This window comes from Brachionichthys hirsutus, chromosome 12 (genome assembly GCF_040956055.1).
Source record: "Brachionichthys hirsutus isolate HB-005 chromosome 12, CSIRO-AGI_Bhir_v1, whole genome shotgun sequence".
Classification (NCBI taxonomy): Eukaryota; Metazoa; Chordata; class Actinopteri; order Lophiiformes; family Brachionichthyidae; genus Brachionichthys; species Brachionichthys hirsutus.
In genome coordinates, this window is record NC_090908.1 from 8528293 (window position 1) to 8543283 (window position 14991).

Below are 14991 nucleotides of genomic sequence, written 5' to 3' on the forward strand. Positions count from 1 at the left end.
CAGTTATCTCATGCGAGTCATAAAGGAAGAATCCGTGACTGAAATGTAAACCAAAGGACACCACAGAATCAAAGGTGAAAGTCGGAGATAGCTCCTACAGATGAGCTGAAAAATAGATCTAAAACCTCAACAATATTTTTGGATTATATCTTTACAATGTTGTAGAAAACGGCAACACCAAATATTCATTATCAATCATCCAATTTAAATTTTGCTAAACCCCAAAGTTAGGATATGTGTTGAAGTTGAGTCACATGGAAGTCAGATGGAAGATTGCGAGAGTTTAAAATACATTTTAAAATGTTTCTTTTACTGTAAAAGAGATGTTAATAACGGCCCAAAAAAAAAAGAAATCTCTGATCCACAAGGATGTAAAAAGAGTTTTACTAAATATACTATACTTTCAGATTAAATCAGTTATGTAGGTGGTCAAACTCATTCCTTTACAATCCACTTGCCTCTGTCCAAAACATCATGAGAAAATTAGATTTGACCAGGCCTGAGAATGAAATGCTGATGAATAACTAGACACCGTTATATGAGGCACCACAGGCCGATTTCTTGGATAACAACTCCTAGTAGTGCATTTGCCTCCTCTAAATGACGAGTATTTATAAACACACTATTATACAGCTTTTCACAGTGCAGGAAAGAGTAGTCAATTTGGACTCACTTTGTCCAAATATCAAATAAAAGTGTGCAGTGATGGAGGAATTAAAGGCAAAGAAATCATACGGTAGAGGTCCATCCGCAAGTTGCTGCAAAAATGGAAAGAGAAACAACAATCAAGCCGCATACAGAAGATGCAGACATCATTAGAGGGATGCTGTGATGCTTGAGAACACCGGTGTGTGTGTCTTCTTTCTTTGATATCAGCTTGATTCTCCTAAAGAGTACTATGATGTCTAAATTAGGGCACCGCTCGAACAAAATAAGCTCTCATTTAGAGACCGCAGGGTGTATTCACATCTGAGATGACTGCACAGCAAATCAAAGACTGTGGTGAGGTTCGGTCAAGTCATTCCTGGAACAGTGGGCAATTTTACAATATCCACAATAGTGATTAGAGCGAGAAATGAATGCTACCGACTAAAACCTCTTGTTTGGAAAGACACCTTTATTTTAAGCAATAATAGACCGTGAGGCTTTTGATCTGTGTATTTGTGTGTGTGTGTGTGTGTGTGTGTGTGTGTGTGTTTGAATTAAATGTGGGAGAGTGTTTCAATGCCTTAAAAATAGAAATCCAGCATGAGTCAAGGATCCAGAAGAATGGCTACAAGTTCTAATTAAAATGGGCCATCACATTAAAATCTGTGCTTTGGTAGCTGTGGTTGTTACTTTATTAAATTACAGCACTTTTCAACTCAAGGAAAAGTGATGGCGGTGTCCTGTTGACAGGGGCCTCGTGTATTCACGTGTGATTTTTGACTGACGTGCCACTAGGTTGAGATGGTTTAATCTCTTTTTTTTGTTGACTGCGGAGCAGTTGCACTTATCGCTGTTCCTCCCCACCTTTCATTGACACACTTGAGCGTCAGCAGCCAGACCTTATCTGACAACGCAAGCAACAGAGGCAAAGGAAGATTTCACTTTCATGAAGCTCAAAACACCCCGCTTTCAGTTCCGGTTCCACTTTCAATCTTTGTGTTCTTCAGGATGCTGATATGCTCAAATGATGTCCCTGGAGAGGATGGCAAAGTTTTCCCATCATCTCACCCAGGAAATGGTCGTTGGCAGAGCTTCCACCTGTTTATTTCCGTTCCGCTGAACCTCCAATGGCTTTCTGTATCTGCAGCTTGATTGATGGAGCATTTTTCTCTTGTTACATGTGGCACCAAATTCAGCAGAGTTAACAGGGCTGACTTGGATAATACCCAAGAGGGAACTTGGCACTGTTGTTGACAAGTGGAAAAAGAGCAGTAGCATGGTGGTTATAATCCAAATGAAAAGAGCTTTTGTAGCTCAGTTGCTTGCAAGAGCTAAACCTTACAGTACTTAATGCTGCATTGTTCAGTCTGTTGTCATTTGGAAGTCCAAAGTGATTAGACTGATTTTAGCAATTTTCCTTTTGGCAGTGTCTTAAAATCTGCAAGAGGCTTTCCCAATTGGTATTTTTGGCTCGTCCAACCATGCTCTGATTCCCATTCCCCCCCACTAAAGCTGCAGACAACAGTGGCCCATGTGATTTTTTGTGTGTGTTGATGTACTGTTTTTCAGCGTAAAAAGCGTACCGGTAAATCTTAAATGAGACGTGTCTGATTTATGCTGATGTGACAGCAACAGCAGCAGCAATAGTCAGATTAGGTTTCTTATGGCTTTTCTCCATATGTGCATGCTTACTTCAAAGTTCTGTCAGCGACAATAGTCAAAGTGAAATAAGGAGGATCGCAGCAATGACAACAGGGAGACATGAGGTTGGAAATCTAATGGATAAATGAGAAGACGCTTCAAACAAATCCTGTTCTTGCCCTCTTGCCCTCAGCCTTAAAAAAACTGTCACTATTGATTCTCACTGGTTTGGTTTGGTTTGCGCTCTCAGATATCTGCTTGATTTTTACAGTATCTTCATGTTCCCAGTTAGCAAAATCAAAAATTTCCTGATTTTGTTGCTTCATATAAAACCCTTCAGTAATAAATTACTTTTACTGTTACAAATGTATAGGAATCTGCTTAGCACCAAATTAGAAGAGCTTTGCAAGCGAATATTTTCCAGTAGTTTAGGAAGGCAGAGCGTAGTACAAGCAGCCAGAGTTAGATGTTAACTGCCAGAAGAGGATTTGCAGAGTGCCTCAATTAGTGGATCTCTCTAAGCGGCTTTTCGACTCCAACTACCTTTCCCTTCTGTGCTGTGTGATGGGAAGAAATACGAACAGGGTAAATTAAATGTGTGTCCACTGTTTCACAGAGATGCTTGTGACTAGTAGTCACAGCCCAGATCAGCCTGCTGCTTTTAAATGGAAGCGCATCACCACTTAAAGGCACACCTTGGCGAGGAGGCCCTGTGGTAAGGGGGAAAGAAACCCCCGCTGAACTGGACTGACATGCTGATTACAGCCTGGGGATTTCAACACCAACCGTAAAACAGACTTTTGATGTGGTGAGGGCCATTCGTCTACACAACAATGCATTTGGGCGGGGGGTAAAAAAGAAAGCCTTTGAAAAGCTTGTTATAGCATGTACTCTTTTGAAAGCACCGTCGTTGTGTTCGTCCTGTAAACCGGAAAATGCAACTGCTCTGAAAATAATGATGACACATCTCAACTTTGTGCACGTTTATTGGTTAACAAAAATAGCTTCCCAAAATAAAAGAAAAAAAAAATCAACAGCAAAACCAACCAAAACATTTCAAGCCGTTTTACACGTCAAAAAGACTGTATGACATTCACTGCCACTCGATCTTAAATATCTCCTACCATTTTGCCATTTTGTTTAAAATAGACTCAAATAAACTGCTATCAGACTGTTTAACTCAGCATTGCCAGTCAAATAAGACTATCTGAGTAGCATAAAAAATGCCTCCATTTAGCTATAATAGGAAAGATCTTCTTCAGAGGGTGACACTGTTCAAAATGGGCTTGATAAAGACAGAGAAGGAATCACACGAACAATGAAGATTCACAGCTGGATGTCGTGCTGCAATGCAGTTCTGTCACCTTTATTGTTTACTGTTATTCTTATTTATTGATACCTTAATTATTATTTCTGCACAATGCATATTCCTAAATAAATGTGCGGTCAATAGAATTATGGTAAAGTAACTCTCAAAACATAGGACAGAGCTTCACAGTAAGAGTCAGGGGTAGTATCCGGCCCTGTAGGAAAACAAATAATGAAGCTGCTGGGTACATTCTGCCGTGTGCACTGCAAATGATGCCTGCTTAATGTAATACATACAGAGTGCAATGGCAGTGGGAAGAATGAGGGGTTGTATTTCACCCCGCAGTGGTTTCCCTTGTTAATCAGGGATGACTGCTGCTACTTCAGTCTATACTTGACAAGTACGGTACGTCGGTGCAAACAGGGAGACACGCTGTTTCTCTTCTAGCACTTTCTCTCACATTCTATTTTTTGAGTTTTTCTTCTCTTTATTCAAATAAATGGGCTAATGTTCACCCTGTAAATATGCAAGTTGAGTATTCTTGAAAGTATAAATATGTTTTGCAGTCTTTAAACATTTTTAAAGTCTGTGTGTTGTTAGAATTGTTTTTTTCTAAAGCACCTCTCCATGCTGAATGCATTAGGAAACCAGGCTATTACCATGTAATTCCAAGCCCTAGTGTGATAAACCTTTAAATACCCTCTTCGTGACCGCAATCTGACAATCACTCGGCAGTTTTCCTTTTAAATAACCAGCAGAATCACTTTAGTTTTTCTCCGGAGGACCTCTGTTTCCCAACAGGCCGTGTGGCATTGGTTAGAGCGCTGCGTGTAAGGGAGAAGGATTTGAATTCAATTATGAGAGGTGGAATAATATCCCAGAGCAGTGATTGGCAGATGAAAACTATTAAGGGTGGCTCATGCAGGGTAAAGGTTGGGTGAGAATGATCCTTGATTTAATGTGTTCATTACAACCGCTCAGCGGAAGCCAGCGAATCACAACGTGACATGAACTGAATATTTACATGGACTAAGCAAAGGGCTTTCTCAGGACCAGCTGCGTTTGCAACAGGCCTGTAAGAATCTCCCAGATTTGTAATCTATTGGTTGATTTATCCATCCACCATGAAATGTGTCTCAATTATAGCTGTAATTCTTTCTGTTGTTCCAAGATATCCTGTTTAAACTCCCCCCCCCATGGGAAATGAGTAGTAGAAATGTCAAGGTACAGTACACAAGCCATTTTCAAAAGGATTAGAAATGAGTCCTTTTAAAGGGAATTTAAATGTCTAAACATTTAACTACATTTTAATCTGGATTTTATTGGTAAAATGTTTTTATTATAACAATTAAATACTCTCGCCAAACAATCAAATAAATAATAAATTCAGCATTATATGCAGTGCACAAAGTTTACATAATACACCTGTTTTGGCCAATTTGAACTCGAAGACAAAGAGGGCACGGCAAAGAAAGGAAGTCAAACAGCTGCCTCAAAAAGTCTTTATAGAGCGACGCCTCACGTCAAAACAGTGAGGCGTCAGGAGATTGATAAAAATATGTCATGCTTTATTCAAAGGCTTCCTTCTATACAGTGGACATGAAAGAATGTTTGAAACACTACATTTATAGATTGATTATAGACTTTATATGCTGGGTAAAACAGGCAGAATTCACTGCATCCCTTGTTTTTACACTCAGTCACTGGAGAATAGCAAGAAGAATCAAGTGGCAAGTTAATAGTAATGCAGTCAAATATTAATCATCAAAGGAAAGGGTGAACATTTTATGTTGTTGACAATATTTAGGGACAAAGATCTGTTTTGCTGGGAAAAAAATCTAATCTGGCAGTCACGAAAATAAAATCACCTTTCCTTCAAATATAAAAACCATTTCAGCCTTATTTGACCACAGAATTGAATTAAACAGTAGAGTGAAAATAATAATAATGCAAGGTTTATTAAAATAGGACTGTTTAATTCACCTAATAAACTGCGCTCTGTTGCACTTCATTGCATAACAACAAAAATAGATCTTCCACCGTCTGCCTTTGGACCCAATCGCTGGACTAAACATCCGTCTTCAAAACCTCCACAAACCTTCAGAAACCACAATGCCTGGCAACAAGGCTGCGGAAATTCTTGTAATTCTTGATCTCAAGATTAGGAAAAATGATTATAATGTGGTAACTCAGCACACGCCTGCAAAACTGTAAAGAGGCGATAAGGACTCTTGGCCAAATCCTCTGTCTTGTCATGCACATAGTTAAGCTGCATAATTCATACATAATCCTCAATCAAATGTCAGGCAGATTGCTTTCATCATGGGCCATTACTTTGAGATCTTTACATACATACATACATACATAGTGGGGTACCGTAATTGCTGAACTATTATGCGCACCTGTGAAAAAGCCGCACCCACTGAATTAAAAAATATATATATTTTGTACTAAAATAAGCCGCACATATTCGTAAGCCACAAGTGCAATCAGATCCGTAACTTCGGGATAAGGATTGGCTCTAGGGGCTGGGTCGGTCGGGCTGGGGTGCGAAGCGGGGCTGGGCTCGAGCCGCGGCTGGGGGAGCAGTCGCCCCGTCGCCCTCCCCTCTCCGCCCGTCGGAGGCTGCGCGGTGCGCGCGCCCGCCTGGCGGGGTGTCCCCGTCCCCCTTGCCCCCGTGCCCCTCATCCTCCGTCCGCGGGAGCGTGGTGCGGCAGGGGTGGGGACGCCCGGGAGGTCGAGGGGGTGGGTTCCTTCCCCGCTACGCGACGCGTCCGACGCCGCGTAGCGGATGGCGGACAGGCGGCGGGGACCGGGTACGGCGGTCCGGCGGCGGCGACTCTGGACGAGCGCCGGGCGCTTCTCGCGGATCTCCCCAGCTACGCGCAAGCGGGGCTTTCCCTCCGGGCGGGCGGGCGTTAATTTTGTAACGAAAATAAATAGGCTTTAACGAAACACGGCTCGTAACGAAAGTGGGAAAATATACGTAAATGTGCCGCGTCGTTGCATAAACCGCAAGGTTCAAAATATTGGAAAAAAGTAGCGGCTTGTACACCGGGAATTACGGTAAATACCAATCTAGCAAAGATCAGAACTTTCCTCTCTGATATACTCAAAACATAACTTTAAACTGAGAAGCTCAGCCTTGAAGCCGAAATAGCGCAGATTGGAATGCGACGCATACTGGTTTTACACCATTAACCTCCATCTCAATGTCGGTCTCTAAACATAGAACCAGGGACACCAAGGTTTTTTGATTGCCGTTCAACACATTAGAGTTACTGTGCATCAGTTCCAGCCTTCATTAGATAAGTGATTGCTGACTTTTACATCGAAGACATTCATGAGAAGTAAATAGAGCGTAATCACAGGGGCAGAATGATGTTTAATGCCATGCAATTATTTCCAAATATGAGATGTGCACGCATGCTGCTTATAATGATGAGTGTTACTTTCTGAATAATCATAAAAAACATCCATAGTATTCATAATCAAATAATAAGATAGGTCTAAGCCAGAAGGCGGTGAACATATTTGAGCATTTTAAGTAATATAGCTATATGTTGCTCACCAAATGTAATTTCTTATGATTATCTATCGCATGAATCTGCAAGGCTAGTTTAATTCTTTATTGGAGGAGTTCTGACTCATCCCGTCTCCCCTTTAACAGCCTTCGCTCTGGTTTCCTCCAACAAAGCACCACAAATAAGTGGAGCGCCGGAATCAGATCAGTGCACTCAGCAAACCTCTCTCTTCAAATGTTAGTGTTCCCATTTTTCCCCCATCCTCACGCACCCCCCCCCCCCCCCCCTCTTCCATTCTCACCCCCACCTCCATGCTGCTATTTCCCACGTATCCAAGCATACTCAGCTAATGGAACGCTGAGAAATGCTTTTGAAAAAGAGGTTTTTTGAAAATGGACAGGCTCTCCAGTCCACTACAGCAACTCGCAAATAGAGCAGCCCGCGACATTCAGTGCTCTCGGTGATATGAAAGCTTCCTTTGAGCAGAGCATGCACTAAAATTAGGGCCACGGGCTCGTGAAACCGCGGTTTTCAAAAATGTGATGAGAAATACTGTCATAAAATAGGTAATTCATCCGGACGACCACAGCGAGACAGGTCCCTGATCAGCCTTTATGTGTAATTGTGATGAATTATTTCTTGCGGCAACACTTTGTACTTTCCTCTGAGAAGTAACTCTTGACCTTAAAAGCTGAAAGGAGCGGCACCTATTAATTGCTCTCCATATGGAACAACAGTTGTCATTATCCATTTATATCTGCTGCAATGAATCAATCTGGATGGTTATTTTCATGTCAAAGTGTCCAGCCCTCCAGGAAATCTAACAGCTCTGACGAGTTAAAAATGTATAATCTCTGGCATGTTGAGTGGCCCCTGTCACACTCTGGATCATCTGAGTCATTCAGGATCCTCCCCGCCAACCCCGAGCAGTGCCTCTGGTAAAGCCATGTTTTGCCCTGTGGTGGTTAAGGAGCAATTTCAGGCTATTTATTCCACTTCTGAGCTTGAGGTCATGTCTCACTCGTAAGAAGTAAAGCACAGCTGAATGAATGAGCTAATGGGCGCCACAAGATAGCAAAGAAACATATTTCCAATAATACACCAGACAAGTATGCTTCACTTTCCACTTCAGCTCATTTTGCCCACAGTTCTAATCAGTCATTCTGTGCAGTGGACACACACACCACAAAAGAGAAGTTTGCCCTGGGTGCCGCACTGGCAAACAATCCCACCATAGGCATTTGTCTAACTGTCCACTTTGTCTTTCTGCAGTCATTTAGATATTTTGGGTTTAATTAAGGTCCCTCTATCATTAGCACAGGATTTCATTTCCTCAGCACTCAATCTTGCACCACTCTCTGTTTCCTGTCAGACTCTGGCTGGCACCCATTCCAAATCGCAAACACTCCCACCCGACTGCCACGGAAGAAACGGCATTGCAGTTCCCTGGCCAAACCTTTATTTAGTATTCATCATAACCAAGACACCTGCTTGGTTGTTTCTCTTTTTCCTGGAAGCTCTGGGGAAATGATATGTGCTGGATTGGAGGACCTTGTCGGGGTTGAGGAAACTACCTGAGACGGGAATCAGCGTCTCCTATCTCTTGACATTAATCACCTATATTATATACGTTGTCCCTTCAGGGATATGAAATAGATAGCGTTGCAAATAAATATCATCTGCTGGCACTTGTCATTTTGTGACATTATTTATGAGGGGGTTTATCAATGTATTCAAATATTTGTGATTGAAAGAATTTTACAGAAAATAAATGATAATAAATAAATACTGTGTCATGTCCTAAGACTCTTAATGACATGCAACACTTGATTTATTCACAAGATGGTGCAATAAGTGCATTTACTGACCCACTTGCTGACCTTGCGTTCTTCCTCCCATCTGGTGAGTGCAACATGTGTAACATTGATGAGCACAGGGATTGGGATTTTAGTGTGACATAAAACATCCAAGTAAACATGTGTCATTAGTGTCTTCCCTCACTTGAAATAGCTTATTTTGAGAGAGTGGCCGATCGGACAGTCCGTTACACCAAGCTGGACCCAAAGCCCGGCCTCATGAAAGTCAGTCAGACACAGATGTTTAAATTGCATAGTTAAACACACCCTTTTTAAATTTGGTTTCTAATCAGACTCTGCTTAAATTGTGGGTGGCGAAGAAGGAGATAATGTAGAAATTGAAGAAAGGACTAGCTCATTTTGAATGAATAGCAAGCCTCAGATTCGCATACTGTCCTTGGCCGAGTCATCTGAGTCACATAAGGACATTTAGACAAAATGACCACATATCCGCAGGAGAGTTAAAGATTCATTTCTCTGATTTCATTCCAGGTGGTGACATTCATGGGATTATAAACTTTCTTTTAGGTACTTTTTCCATTCTGGGACAAAAAAAAAAGTCCTTCACAAGCTCGTGCAATCACCCACTTCAAGACACGCATGCACGTCATTGCACTATTGTAGTACAAATGAATGATCAGCATCAAATACAGTCTTTTCTAGCGTCTAATATGTAGTGTATCATCTTCACTCGCATAGTGTTCTGTCTTGTGTGCCTGTGGCTCATCTTTCACAGTTTTTGCAATTCCTACTGTTCATCAACAGAGGCCAATAAAGGTTGAATTTGAACTTGAAGCTCCTTCAGTTCCAGGTTATTGAGTTTGAGAGCAGAGGACCACAGTAATCCCTGTCTGCACTTCAAAGACGCCGCAGATACCTGGCCTGCTATTAGCCGAGTGGCCGGGTGCCACCTGCACAGATGTTTGGCATGTGGAGCCCGTTTCTGCCAAATGGGGATCATGCGATTGCAGGAAGCCCTCCAGGAAGCATCTGAAGCGCTCAAACTTCAAGGACATAGAGGCTTGAATATAAATAAATGTGACACATTTTCTACAATAATACATAAGTCCTTTCACATTTCCCATTCATGTCTGATGTTCAGTGTCCATTCAGAGGTTTTATTCAGCCTTTTTTCAAATGCGAGTTTTTATTGCATTCAATCCAAGAACCATCAGAAGTTAACGACTCGGCTGGCTTTTTAATTTGCAGTGAACATAACACACACTTTTGATATTCTGCATCACAGGCAACACAGCTCAATGTGAATTAGAGAGAGTTGACACTGGGCTCTGCACATCCCACAGCTTTGACAACAACAAACCTGCTGCCTGGGCTCTGACTGTCATTTTAAAGATCCTACTTGTGATCGTGCCTCATAATATTGGAATACATCCTGTGGTTACAGCCCACGACTGTCAAGGTGTGTTTGATCGCCTTGGACTTTAAACTGAAGTTGTTATTTGCAGCCGAAACCTCAGAGTCCATTCAATCTTACTAAACTGAGCTGTGGAAGAGGTTGGGATGATCTTTACCAATAGATGCCCTATTACTCAACCGCATCAATCACTGCAATGATTACAATGTATAATACAATCCATATCAATACAATATGATCCGCTGAAGATGCCGCAAAGAATCTCAAGCATAAATTCGAATTATGTACCATACAAATGTCTGGTTTTTTGATCCGCTGGTCACCTATACTTTAAAGTTTCTCAACAGCTACTGATGTTCAAAAGGCGAATTGCTACATGAACCCCTGACATTCAAGTTGGAGATAACAGCAAACACATTCTCATCCATCAGGTGATCAGACATCAGGACAGCTCACAATGATTCCTCTTTATGTCAAACCCTTTCTAAAGAAGGTTGACATCAAGCAAACCTTTGTTGTTTAGGAACAAAGCCTCTTGATGATTAGAGACGTTTGGTTTCACACAGGAAGCAAACTCAACCGTCCTCCTTCTAACTTCTGCCGAGAGACTCTGGGTTTTAAGACTTCCACATCCCGTACAAATGCTGAAAGGCAACATTTTTGTATCGTTACTCATTCAACACCTGATATGATGTCATAAAATATCAGCATGACCTGCTTTTTCTGCACAACTCCTACGGATCTCAGACTCACAACATAATGAACCTTAATTTCCACATTCAACAGTTTGTAGTCGACTTAAAGGTCACATATTATGTCCTATTTCCACAAGTTAACGCAGTTCCCAAACACTTATATGAAATATTTGTTGACAGTCTTTGGTCAAAATAGCAAACAGATGCTGCAGGACAGTGTCCCTCTTTTCTGTCTCTTTTTCTGTTCTTCTTCAACTTATGCACCAACCACAGGTGGAGCGTGGACGTGCGTACAGCGGAAGCGTTGCTACAAAATGTTTGCAATCAACGGAGGTTTCGTTTGATGACAAAGTCTTTTAGCGGTGGGGTCTTCGGAATGTAATTCCATCGTTACTCAAGGACCATCTCTATTTAAAAATGAAATCGTTAAAGGCTAAGAATCATCCATTTCTCTAAACATATCATTTATCAAATTCTTGAAAAAGAAAAGAAAAAGCAGAGCACTTGCAGGGATCATATAAAAGCTCAGACTCAACAGTTATAGGTTTAACAGGTGTACATTTCGATCAGAATAAATCAGAATCAGAATACTTTATTAATCCCAGAGGGAAATCCCATCAGTCATCTTTAATGCAGAAGGAGGTATTTAAGATGTAGTTCCGTCTACAAGATAAGGCCTCTGCACATTTATTTCCCCCCTGTGGATCACAGGTAAATATAACTTCAACATTTATGATATGAAAATACCAGGCGAGATGAATTTTTAACACACAGATGAATCTATGTCAAATCAATTTCAGAGGAGGTAGCCTTGACTCTGACCTTGTCCTGAGCTGCTGAGATTGTGGCTGAGTTCCATTAAAATGTCTCGGAGCAATTTTGTTGCGTTTAACAGACACAAAGCCGACCCGGATGTTTAGCAGGGTGGAATAATATAATGCATAGGCTTTTCATATCGATCACAAGTACAAATCACTACAAATAATTACCGTGCAGCAATTCAATATCAAGATTTTAGGTTTATGTGTGAAGCATTAATTTTCTATAGATCCTGAGGTTTGTGGGACTATTTTTATTGACACAAGGTCATATGAGCCCTTCTTCCACACGCGCCCACACACCTACACACACACACACAGCTCCATGACCTAAAGGTGGGAAGCAGCTGCAGTTTGTTTCTCATTGTGGCTTTGCCTCTAGTCTAGAGCATGTGTTGTATAAGTTATCAGGCACTAAAATGCATGACTTATTTTAACAAACAGCCAAACTGTAAACTAAGAAGACGGATTGGGACTTCTGCAACTCTTTTGCAGACCTGTAATCCACTTTGACAGATGTCAAGAATTGATTTTGTTTTTTATTCTTCCAGTCCTGCTGTGACAACAGGCTGCACAAAATACCCCGGAAGACATCAGGCACCTTAACGCACTACAGCCTGTGATTTCTGTGCTGTGCATGGCTTCACTGTTATGACACCACTGCGATGACTAAATAATGACTGTGAAGCACCATGCATCAGGTAAGTGAACAACAGTAAGATGAGATGAGATCAGCAGGCCTTACTATTTATACAGAGAAGCCCCCTGGCATAATCCCATTGGTAAACAGTAATTTATGATATCTGACTATAAACTCAGGCAACATTAGACTGATGTGAAGGGTCAAGTTAAGAGGCTTTCTGGAGAGATTTAAACTGCAAGTATTGCAAGGGAAATTAAATGGCCTTGACTCCAATTTTATCATACCAAGCTTCAGCCTGTACCCTCGTATGATAAAATCACTTTCCTTGAGCTCTACCAAACAGCCTGAAACAGAATATCTTTAACTGATCGGCGCAGCAGTCGATACATCAGCGTGTGCATTGGGATGAAGAAATCAATGTCAGTGCATTTCTATGCCTCCTCCGTCTCTGCCAGCAAACCTTCAAAGAGGCATGGAAAGCCATCAACTGAACCTACCCAAAGGGAATAACACACAGCCGATATTGATATTTGAAGGGTTGCCTCGGTGCCAACAAAGGACCTTGTAAAAGCCATGGTAAAGGATTACCCAAGCAAGCATGTCCTCCGCCACTGCAGTCGAGAACACTACTTTCACCCCTTGGTGCCATTTTGAAGGGTCATTTTTAAACACAGCGTGGAATGAAACAAACAATAAGAGAAGCTAGGAGGGGATATCCATCACTCCCACTTGACTTGAGCCTGCTGTGACTTGAGACAGAGAAACAGTCGGCCGTATCGTCAATTAAGATTGATAAAAGACTGATAAAACTTGTATAGAGACCATCATGTAATCTTGGACAAAACAAACACAAAAGGATCCATGGGGGATAGAGGGATACTTTACCAGACCGACTGACAAATTGTAATTAAATTATGTTGTGTTGATAGGTAAGATGGAGATGCAATTATCTGTTGCATTATATCAGATATGTGTACTTAAATGAGGCTGAGGCTGTAATGTCTGAATTTCGGTTCAACACATGGATCAGAATAGTTTAATCTAAATCTTAATCGAAACCTAATGCCATAAGGATAAACATTTTTAACTAATTTTGCTTTATAAGCAAAAAGAAAAGAACAAAAAAGGAAAAAAATAACATTAAATGATTAACTAACTGTGGCATATTGGGTTGATAGGTGATCACTCTAAATTGTCCCTCGGTGTGAGTGATTGTTTGTCTATGTGTGGCCCAGCGATGAGCTGGTGACGTGTCCAGGGTGTACCCCGCCTCTTGCCCTTAGTAATCTGTGATTAGGCTCCAGTAACACCCGTGATTTAGGTTATGTTGTCTACAAGAAAATGAATTTATGGGAGAGAAAAAAATATACCCACTAAAGTAACCAACAAATTAGTAAATATATATATGTATATACTAATTTGTTTGTGCGATATTTTCTACAGGTACAATATTACAGGGTTATGGATAATTTATGTTAGACCAAGACAGAGGGTGAGCTGACAGAATGCTGAGGGTCCTGTCTGAGCTGTGAGGTTTGCAGCCAACTAGATAAGACTGACATATCTCTGCTGTACCCAACAGAACTGTAATTAAAAAAACCACATGAAGCCATTCATCCATGACCCACGCAGTATAATAACGGAGACATGTGCTAGCACATCTTTCTTCTTATGTTGCTCTGCTGAGACATTGTGGGACAATATATCTATTTAGCTCTAACCCTATTTTATCAAATATAAAACCAAAATCTCCAAACCTTAATGTTTATGGAGCGTGTGATTGGTGCTCCTGTCAATTGGTTGTTCAGTGGGTTAACTAATTTAAAGAAAGTAGAACGGATTTCTGTTTGCAAATGTGTTTTTTTGGTTTTGTTTGTTTTTTTGACAATTCTATGCAATGCATCACAAAATCTACACAGAAGCAATGAAATCAGTGGGGTTGTGCCACGCTGTGAGAAAAAGGGTAACACAGGAAATTACTGATTGGGATCACTACTTGTAATTGTAATGAAAAACAATGTTCAGATCAAATCCTTCTGCCTGAAGCACTGCCAGCAAATGCTTTTCATCCAGGAAATTACAAACAGGCCCAACATGAAAATACACGCACAAATGAGGGACTTGTATCTTTTGCATTTATTTTACATTTCTTTTGTCATTTACTATAGCCGTCACGATAAATGTTACGTAAAGTAAACAAGATATATGATCATGATCAGTGAACATCACATAAAAGGTTTATACCTACATGCATAAACATTCTGCACTCAACTGACAGTATTGGCTGTGAAGTAATCCTATGGGACAATTGTCAAAGTGAAATCCTCTCAAAGGGCTTTTTTTCCAACCATACATTACATGGGATCCAAACAGAGAAGGTACTTTTCATTAATCGAGAAACACAAGTCTCTGAGTAGAAGCCTTTCTCTGAAAGGCTGGAGGAGAGGAGTTGTCGTCGGGAGACAATGATAGAACGGAGTCA

General features: G+C 41.0%; 1 protein-coding gene across 1 annotated transcript in view; it reads right to left on the reverse strand.

The window, feature by feature from the left end:
- The window catches only part of asic4a (acid-sensing (proton-gated) ion channel family member 4a), a 71432-nt gene that overhangs the window by 10708 nt on the left and 45733 nt on the right, over nucleotides 1-14991 (reverse strand). The gene's annotated exons all lie outside the window — the stretch shown is intronic.